General features: G+C 36.4%; 1 pseudogene; it reads left to right on the top strand.

The window, feature by feature from the left end:
* The first annotated feature begins 1,250 nt into the window (after nt 1-1,250).
* Nucleotides 1,251-9,365, top strand: LOC109378974 (histone-lysine N-methyltransferase SETMAR-like; annotated as a pseudogene).
* The last annotated feature ends 1,904 nt before the right edge of the window (nt 9,366-11,269 follow it).

The following is an 11,269-nucleotide window of genomic DNA, read 5'->3' as shown; positions in this document are numbered from 1 at the left end:
TGTAACATGGGTTTGACTCGATCAATGCCTTTATTTTGTTGTCATCAACCTCAGTGGGCCTCCCTGACCAAGGAGCATTGTTGACATCAAAATCACCAGCACAGAATTTCATGAACCATCATTGGCACTGACGTTCTTGTAGAGCATTGTCACTGTAAACTTCATGCAACTTTTCACAAGCTTGATGCGCTTTCTTCCCTTTATGGAAGTAAAACAGTAAAATATGGCAAAAATGCACGGTTTTGTCTTCCATCTTAAACTTGTTGTAAAATCTCCAAAACTCAACCAAATCACTCATTTTTTTTAGAGTGAAGCTAGAACTGTCAGCTGTCAAATGACATAGCAATAACATAGATGCGAATGACTCTAGTACTTCCAAAAATGAACTAGTGCCATCTGTTGCAACATGCATCATGACTTTTCCAACAACCCAATAGTACAGTCTGGCTTTTTGGAATGGCTTCATGACACCGGCTACTGCTGACCATTAATCCTGTCAGTCCAGACTGGAGGCTTCCTCCTTTCCATGCCATATCTATCTTCAGGTTTTGGGGATAATGAATAGCCATCAACTCAGACAAGTCAGCACAAGTAACTTCAAGATCTCACTGTAATTGTGACAGTGAATTCTGATGACCTGGGGTGGGGATCGGGAAACTTTTGAGATGAAAGAGCCAATCCTGTCCCTCACAACAATTTAAAAATTATTCAAGAGCCATAAATATATTTTTACAAATAAGGAATATTTAAAGTAATATTATAACAAATAATAATATCAATTATATCTATTAAAATAAGAAAAATTCACACAAAATTTGCTCACATGTAGGTACAGAAAGAGCCACATGTGGCTTGTGAGCCGCAGTTTGTTGACACTTCAACTAGGGTATCTTTTGCACCAAGTTTCTCATAACTTCAGGTCTTCTGGAAATCCCCACACTTCCTCTTTTCCCCAAATCTGTTCTTTTTCAATTGTACTCGCTGCAAATTCATTCAGACAACACTAAAGTATAACAATTACTACTCAATTGTTTCATCATGTAAATCACTTTCTGGAAATAATCACCGTTGATAGTTGGTACCATCTACCTATACTTATTGGTGGCTCAGCATTCATTCCAGGAATGGTGTTTATCACCTGAAAAGGACAGCCAAGAGTTTTTAAAAAATCAAATTTCTGACTAGAACTTTCAAAAAATGGGTTGTGGAGATTATAGTAATGGAAGTGAAGATATTTGATTGCAAGAACCATGTTTTTGAAAGACAAACAGATCTTTGGAGTCCAAAGCCTGGCTGTAAGACCCATGGAGGCTGGAGGACTCAAAGCATGCCATTTATACCATAAGCTGTAACACAGAGAGGAATGCATGTGAATGTAAAAACAACTCCCTGGGCTAGCATGGAAATCATAGTCGGAGGAATCAGAATTGAGAAGAGGAAATAAGAGAGTTGGATATTAGTCTTTACCAGGGCCCTAAGCTTTCCCCTATCTATGGTGTGATTCTGCATGATAGAAGAACTGAATTTATTTCCCAGATCATATGAGATGATGCTGATGCTTTGCTCAGATCCCCTTCACCAGCAGGTGCCCCATCCTACAGATTTGCTGAGTGTTGTTTGTTAAACTCACAGCTGCCCTTCCCTTCTCAGAGAACTGCTTTCATCCATGGGAGCTGCCTCATCTGGGATATTACACTCCTCTACCCATGCCTCCAAGAAGAAGCCTAGAGCCAGTTACTGGCTGATGCAGGAAACAATCCAGCCCCTTTGCCTGAAATCAAGAAGTTTGTGTCACCATTTACTTTACACAGCAACTTGAGGGGTCACAGTGAGGCTGGGCTTCAGCAGAAACTACACCTTTTCTTTTTCTGGCTTTTTCTTCTCCTATTTGCTTCCTTCACGCCCATACAGTACTCTTCTTCCATCTTCTGAAATCCCGGAGTCCCTCCCAGTCCCCATTCCATTAATAACAGCCCAGTTAGCATCTGCCCATCAAATTCATTCCTCTCTCTCTCCAACTCCCTGTTGCCTCCAGTAAGAATGCTTATCCTCACCAGTGCTTGTTTGTTGATTTATTGTGATGGCTATTCTGACCTGTGCTGGGTGATACCTCATTGTGGTTTTAATTTGCAATTTCTCTGATGAATAGTAATGTTGAGCATCTTTTCATATGTATATTGGCCATCTGTATGTCCTATTTGGCAGATCTGCCCATTTGTTCATTGGATTGTTTGTTTTTTTGGTGTTGAGTTGTATGATATATATATATATATATATATATATATATATATATAAATTTTGGATATTAACCCCTTATCAGATGTATCATTGGCAAATATTTTCTCCCATCAGTTAGGGTGTCTTTTCATTTTGTTGATGGTTTCCTTTGCTGTGCAAAACTTTTCAGTTTGATGTAGTCCCATTTATTTATTTTTTCTTTTGTTTCCCTTGCCCAAGAAGCTACATCAGTAAAATTATTACTAAGAGTAATGTCTGAGAGTTTACTGCCTATGTTTTCTTCTAGGGGTTTTATGGTTTGGAGTCTTACATTTAAGTCTTTAATCCATTTTGAGTTTATTCTAAAACAAAACAAAACACAAAAACTGGTGCTCCAGGTTTTTTGCATTTATCTGTCCAGTTTTCCTAGCACCATTTATTGAATAGTCTGTCATTATCCCAATGTAAATTCCTGCTTTCTTTTTCATAGATTAAATGACCACATAGGCATGGGTTTATTTCTGGGCTTTCTATTCTGTTCCATTGGTCTATATACCTGTCTTTATGCCAGTACCATGCTGTTTTGGTTACTATGGCCTTGTAGTATGGTTTGCATTAGGTTGCATGATACCACCAGCTTTGTTCTTCTTTCTCAAGATTGTATAGAAAACAGTATGGAGGTTCCTCAAAAAATTAAAAATAGAACTATCTTATGACCCAGCAATTCCACTCCTGGTTATTTAGCCAAAGAAATGCAAAACGCTAATTTAAAAAGATATATGCAACTCATTGTTCACTGCAGCACTATTTACAATAACCAAGATATGGAAACTGAAATGCCCATCGATAGATGATTAGATAAAGAAATAGTGGTACATATAGACAATGGAGTATTACTCTGCCATAAAAAAAGAATAAAATCTTACCACTTGTGACAACCAGGATAGATCTACAGTGTATTAGGCTAAGTAAAATAAGTCAGACTGAGAAAGACAAACACCATATGATCTCACTTATATGTGAAATCTAAACAAAATAAATGAACAAACAAAACAGAAACAGATTCATGGCCATAAAGAACAAACTGATGGTTACTAGATGGGAGGGGGTTTAGGAGGCTGGGTGAGAAAGGTGAAGGGATTAAGAAGTACAAATTGGTAGTTACAATATAGTCACAGGGTTGTAAAATACAGTATGGGAAATATAGTCAATAATGCTGTAAAAATTATAATGTCAGATGGATATTAGACTTATTGGGGGATCATTCATAAATTATATAAATGTCTAACCAATATGCTGTACATCTGAAACTAATATATTAAATGTCAACTATAATTTAAAATATTAGTCATGGGGGTATAAAATATAGCATAGGGAAAATAGTCAATAATGTTGTAATAGCTATGTACAGTGTCAGATATGTAATACACTTATTGGGGTTATTACTGTGAGGTGATAAATTTCTAATCACTATGTTGTTTTGTACAACTGAAACTAATAAATAAAAAACAATGTGTGCTTAAAATCAGAGAGCTGCTCTAATTCATGAAAATGCATTTGTTTTGACTCTGTTTGAAATGCATAGATGATAATCTATTACATCAAATGCTCCATCTTCTTTCTTTATAGAATCTCTTGCTCATCTTCAGGTGAAAAATTTTGATTGCTTTTTTTTATTGGTGTGAAAAAAAGGAGAGACATGTTTTCCACACTGTCAGGTTTCATAGCTCTTAGCTTTGTCTGTCAGTCATAGAAATAAACATCTTTAAACTATTTTCCTGCATTTTTACTTTCACACAGCAACAAATAAAAGTCAAGGAAATTGTTTCCTGGGCAAAGGTCAAATGAGTTAACTCATATCAACAGCTTTTCAGATATTGGTAAAAACCCATTTAATTCTTAACTCTATTAAAGATTTTATTTTTATTTTATTATTTTTAAAAATTAGTTTCAGGTGTACAACACAGTGCAATAGTTATACTTTTTACCCCTCAAGGTGACAGCCCCCTCCCCCAATCCGCCACCCCACTCTCCTCCCCATATCATACATATCTATTACAATTCCATTGACTCAACTCCCACACTATATACTCCACATCCCGTGACTATATATATATATATATATATGTATACATATATATATGTATATATATATGTATATATATATACATATATATACATATATATATTAAATTATCGTTGACATACAATATTATACAACATCAACTTCAGGTACACAGTGCAGTGATCAAGCCTCTGCCCCATCCATGAAGTGATCTCCTTAATAAGACATGTGACCATCTGACACCCTACAAAATATTTACAACAGTATTAATTATATTCCCCAAACTGTCTTTCATATCCCTGTACCAAAATTGTAGTTACCTATTTATGCTGTCTGATCACTTTCCCTTCTTTAAAGATTTTAAACAGACAACTGCCTTGGTATCAGGTTGGAGCTTACCGATGGGTAAGTGAAGTTGAAAGTTGGCAGGAGTTTCAATATCTCCATATCTTCTTGGGTTTCAGTAGCTTCTCAGGAAACTAAGGCAAATCTTTGTTCTTGACTTGGGTTGCTTGTTAATTTTTCTATATTTTTAATTATTAAATAACTCAGGGAGACAGAACTTACAAAGAATAAAGTGTTGGAGCCTTGTGTGCCCAACAACCAACTTAAGCTATAAAGTATTATAATAAATAGTCATTCCTCATTTCATTTCCTTTATGTGTTCCTTCCTCCAAAGCAACTATTAGCTCTGATGTTTATCATTTCCATTTATTTTTTAATAATTTTTCTTCCTATGTATCAATAAATAACAAAATTCTATTTTGTGCTTTTAAACTTAAATGGCATCCATTTATGCCATTTTACTTCAATATTACAATTTTGTGATCTTTTTTCACATCCCTAGACATAGCATTCATTCACTTATTTACACTTCTGTATAGTGCTTCATTATAAGATTCATTCTATTGATGAACACATTAAGAATGTTTTCATTTTTTGCTTTTGTAAATAATGAACCAACAATAATTCTTATATCTATCTCCTTGTGCTCTCTGACAATATACTTCTAGAATATGCATTGTCAATTTTACTTTGTCAGTTTTCCAAAGTGATGGTAAGCATTAAACCACAATCAGTGTAGAGACTGTCATTATTCCATTTCTTAGCAAAATTTGTCATACTTTATACTGAGTTGATATGAAATTGTTTTTCATCTGTTTTAATTTTCTAGATTAAATCTAAGATTGGGTACCTTTTCATCTATTTACTGAACATGAATTTTTCTTGCCTATGAATTTTCTGTTTATATCCTTTCTGAATGCTTAATTTGTTAATCTTTTTCTTACTGAGTTGTCAACATTTTTATATCTTTTTGGTAGTAAGTCTTTGACAATTTGTATTTCCTCAAATTTTGTCTCATTTTGTGGCTTATTTTTTACTTTGTGTAGAGTGTCCTATGCAGTATAGATTTATAGTACATTATATACAAATCACCCATAACAAATCAGCCCCAAATTCAGTAGCATGAAACCACAATCATTTGTTTGCTAAAATGCTGTGTATTGGCAGTTTGGGTAGGGCTCATCTCTTCTCTCTGTGGTTTTGGCTGGTCTCACTCATGTATTTAGGGTCATTTGGCAAGTCTGCTGGGGAATACTGGCCCCAAATGGCCTCACTCATATTTCTAGCCTGGGCTTGGGATTTTGCGTGGGGTACCTGTGTTCTCCTCCTTCATGGTCTTTCCCCTGGCTAGCCCACATTTCCTCACAGGGCAGCTTGGGTGGAAGAAGTGGAGGTACAAGCTTCATGTCTCTTGGGGTCTCAGTTTGAAAGTCATCCATATCACTCCCACCACTTTTTATTGCTCAAAGCAATCCACAAGGCTAGTCCAAAGTAAAGATTATAAAGCCATAAACTCTTGATGGGTAAAGCATCAACATTACACTGCAAAGAGGAATGATGGCAGGGTAGGACAAATTTATACTCAGCCTATATTTATTAGAGCGCTGTTTTTTTTTACATTTAAGGAATCTAATCCAAGTGAAATTGATTTTAGTATATGGTATGACTAATTTCATGTCTTTTCATACATATAAAAGCAATTTTTCAAATAATACTCATTGACTAGTCCATTTCAGGGCTGTTATGCAATGGTGTTTCTGTCATATTCAGCAATTACATTAAGTAAAATTCATGAGGCAACAACAGACAAAACCTTTATTATTTTCTTCTAATGCCCATTCAAACACATTCTCTTCCCTGTCTGAGTTTGGAACCAACTACAGTAATACCTTTGTTTGCGAGCATAATGTATAGAGATATCAAGAACTAAAGTAGATGTTTCTCAAAATACCAGCTTTCTTGCTGGATACAAGTTGGATTGAGACCTAGGTGTTTAGCGCCAATACCCTCCTGAAATCTGAGCGCCCATTGTAGACCTGCCAACATACCCAAAGCAGCTCTGAACAACTACAGCTTTAACTCTAAAGCCTGGAGTTGCCTTGCGTGCTGGACTAGACATGCTAACTATTGAATGGAGGCAATGCAAGGGACCACAATGACTGGGGAAAATTTAAATGCTTCAGTGTAAGCAAGTGAACTATAAAATTTTCCAAGATTTTGTCCATGGTAAAGGTTGACTGAATTTTGCCTTATATTATTTGGTGCTACAGTAACTAAGAATCACAATATCTAACACTTTTGAATACTTAAACCATGTGTTAGGCATTTTATATGTCTTTAATCATCAATTAAGTTTACGAAGTGAATTAGTTCAGGTCCTGTAAGAAGTAGACACAAAACTGAGATGAGATGTGCAAGAGATTTCTTAGGGAAAATTCCTGTGAAAGAAAATTAGGAGTCAGCGGAAGCTGAAAGAGCCATCAGACCCCAGATAAAGGAGAGAGGAAAAAAATAAGATTTGTTGGAAAGGTCTTTGTCCTGCAGTGCCCCTTCCAAGGCTGGTGGAAGAGTCTCTACTGGATATCTATTGCTGCTGTAACAAATCACCATGAATTTCCTGGCTTACACAACACAAATGTATTATCTTACAGTTCTGTAGGTCAGAAGTCCTAAAATCAAGTGTTGGCAGGGCTGCATTCCATCTGGAGGATCTGAGAGAGAATGCTTGCCTTTTCTAGATTCCAGAGGTCATCTGTATTCCTTAGCATGTGGCTCTCCATGTTCAAGGGCAGCAGCACAGCATCTTCAAATTCACCACCCTGCCACCATCTCCAACCTCTGTTTTGTCTTCACATCTCCATTCTCTGACATTGACCCTGTTGCCTCCCTCTTATAAGGAACCTTGTGATTACATCAGGGCCATCCAGGAAATCCAGGATAACCTCCCTATTTCAATATCTTTAACTTCATCACATTTGTAAAATTGCTTTTATCATGTATAGCAACATATTCACAGGTCCTGAAGATTAGGATGTGGACATCTTTGGAAGGGGCCATTATTCTGCCTACCACAGAGCCTTAAAGCTAAATCACCCATAAGGGGGTCTTTGCATCTTCCTGGAATGGGCTTCCTTTAATATTTCTTCTGTTCTTGTGCACTGACTGGGGAATGTCCCACTGAACACACAGTCACAAATCTGAGAGGCTCATTTTCATGGCTGCCACATGAAGTAGAGAAAATGAAGACAAAGATTGACTAACTTTTATAAGGATACAGAGCCAGTGAAAAAATGTTCTCTCTTTCACCTCTATTTCTGACTTTTTTCTTTCTGAATGCTCTGCTTTGGGGCCTGAACATATTGCTTGCTCTGGGATTTTGTAAAACTTGCTAAAATTTCTCCTATTCTACCTAATAACTAGTTACTCAAAATAGCAATTTATAAAAAAAAGATCTAAAATCATGGGGAAGTAGGAAAAAGAATCCACCTCCCCCACACCTTCCATGGACCCAATTTTGCCTCCTTCCACCAATAGCCATTCCTAATGATACTGAAAAGTATTAGGCTGATGCAAACATAATTGCAGGTTTTGCATTGTTGAAATTTGCCTTTGATATTGGAATACATTCTTAAATAAATGTGGTTATGTTATACATCAGTTTAATGCACATTTCACATTTTATTTTTATTTTTTCTAATGACTTATTACTTGCTGTTTATTTTATATGTATTTTAGACTATGGAAATGATGTTAGAAAAAAGCAAATTTGAGTGATTTTCTTATTCAAGTTCAAAATGGGTCGTAAAGCAGTGGAAACAACTCACAATATCAACAATTTATTTGGCCCAGGAACTACTAACAAATGGACAGTGCAGTGGTGATTCAAGGAGTTTTGTAAAGGAGATGAGAGCCTTGAAGATGAGCAGTGTAGTGGCCAGCCATCAGATGTTGACAATGACCAATTGAGAGCAATCATCGAAGCTTATCCTCTTACAACTACACAAGAAGTTGCCAAAGAACTCAATGTCGACCATTCTATGGTCATTTGGCATTTGAAGCAATTGGGAAGGTGAAAAAGCTCAATAAGTGGGTGCCTCATGAGCTGACTGAAAATAAAAAAAAAATCGTTGTTTTGAAATGCCATCTTCTCTTATTCTATGCAATAACAGCGAACCACTTCTCAATCAGATTGTGATGTGCGACAAAAAGTGGTTTTATACAACAGGCAATGACCAGTTCAGTGGTTGGACCTAGAAGAAGCTCCAAAGCACTTCTCAAAGCCAAAATTGCACCAAAAAAAGGTCATAGTCACTGTTTGGAGGTCTGCTGCCGGTCTGATCCTCTATAGCTTCCTGAATTACGATGAAACCATTACATCTGAGAAGTATGCTCAGCAAATCCATGAGATGCACTGAAAACTGCATTGTTTAACAGAAAGGGCCCAATTCTTCTCCACGACAATGCCCGGCTGCATGTCGCACAACCAATGTTTCAAAAGTTGAACGAATTGGACTATGAAGTTTTGGCTTATCCACCATATTCACCTGACTTCTTGCCAACCGACTACCACTGCTTCAAGCATCCTGACAACTTTTTGCAGAGAAAACACTTCCAAAACCAGCAGAATGCAGAAAATAGTTCATCAAATCCCGAAGCACAGATTTTTATGCTACAGTAATAAGCAAACATATCTCATTGGCAAAAATGTGTTGATTGTAATGATTCCTATTTTGATTAATAAAGACAGGTTTGAGCCTAGTTATAATGATTTAAAATTCACAGTCCAAAACCGCAATTATGTTTGCACCTACCTAATAACTGAAATCCTGGTTACCATGTAACTCTGCTTGTCTTCAGTTGCTCCCTGAGTATACCACAGACAAAGAGTTTTGAGATGATCTTACTCCACACACCAGAGAGCACAGGTCTTGAAAATCATTTGTGGGGGTCTCTTCAAGGGTCAACATATATGGGAATGCAAAAATACGTTGGTTCCAAATGAATTTGGATTTGATATAGGCTGTTGTATATAAGTAAGCTTACAAAATGCTATATCACTATACATATATTCACTCTGTCAAACTGAAAAGGTTTTATATACTAGTGTGACATCAATGCTGGCAATTATGTATTTGTTATAATTCTAAGGTAGAAATCATTAGAATCCTAAATGACAGTTATATATGAAGCCATCCTCCTCCCAACAATCCAGGGAGTTTCTGATATAAACCATCAGACAGAGAAATTATATCCAAAAAAAAAAAAACCTTCCCCTCCCTTATCACTAGAAAAAGACAAAAGGATAGTTGAGAAAAAACTCTATGCAGAAATAAAATACTGAATGTTCTGAACACATGGTACCCAGGGGTTGATCATTTTCAAAAACAGCCTCACTGCTTAAAAACAAAACAACCAGAAACAAAACAAAACAAAAAACACTGACAGGAAACCTTACAAGATTATTACACTATACTTTCTAATATTTATTTATTTCATATTAAACTCTAACAGAACCAAGGGGGTTTATTCTATATGCACCTTATCACTAAAAATCTCAACAAAATTTAAAGGCTGTAGCCAGTTATAGATCCAACTCATTAGCCACAGTGCTATATCAGGTGTTTTAAAATGTTTTGGGGTGCATTTTATTTTACTTCAGAAAGATGGGAATCTCTGAATCTGAACGAGCTTTGGTATATTGGGGGGAGTTCCAAAATAGTGAAGGGGTACAAATGTTTGTAAACTTGCTCAGAGGTTGACTTCCTATACTAATATAACACCTTAATAATAAAAAGATAGAAATTTCAGACAATACCAATTATGAGGAAAACAGTCATTTATATTTCTGGGGAAATCTGCAGTATGCTTCTCAATACAGAATACCAGAATATGGATTTTGGCCTCCCTCCTCTTTATTCTTCACAGGGATGCAATCTCTTTCTTTACCCCAAAGACCTTTCTCCACTTTGATGTTCTTGGTGCCTGACCTCGACCTTTCCTAACAGAAGGATTGCCTGGGGCCTGAATGGATTTTTTTTCCCAGTGGAGGCTGCAGCTATGCCTTCTTTCTTAAGCCATCAGTGAAACCAGGGTGGGAAGGAGAGGGGAAAAGGGGGCCATTGGCCGTATTCATCTTTACCCCATTGGGTTCATGCCTTTTCTTTCATTGTGCACACAAATCACTCCTTTAGAACCTGGGAGCTGAAAGGAAATAGTTTAAAGGGGTATGCCGAGTTTTACAAAAGCTATTGCTTTGCTCTATGTGCTATTTCTTCTCAGGGCTGAACAACATTTATCGACTCATTAACAAATGTATCCCGTGTCACTTTTCATGCAGTGAGTTTCTTTATTACTCATTTTGGTTTGATCTCCTGTGTCATGCTGAAGGTACATCAGAAAGAAATCTCTGCCCTCAATTGTTGCTGAACCCAAAAAAGGAATCGAGAGACCTAAATTCAAACTATATGGTAAAAGTGAAATTTGATGTGCACAATGAAAGCGATGAGATTTCTATATTTTAATCATCAATATCTGTGATCCTATTTTAAAAATAAGTATATTGTGCCATAAACTCACACTGACCCATTATATAACTGAAGTCTCCTGGACAGCACATCATATATTAATATTTATTGTAGTTAC

The sequence above is a fragment of the Hipposideros armiger genome, unplaced genomic scaffold (genome assembly GCF_001890085.2).
Source record: "Hipposideros armiger isolate ML-2016 unplaced genomic scaffold, ASM189008v1 scaffold_20, whole genome shotgun sequence".
Classification (NCBI taxonomy): Eukaryota; Metazoa; Chordata; class Mammalia; order Chiroptera; family Hipposideridae; genus Hipposideros; species Hipposideros armiger.
Note: the sequence above shows the minus strand (reverse complement) of the source record. Positions and strands in the feature narration are given on the sequence as shown.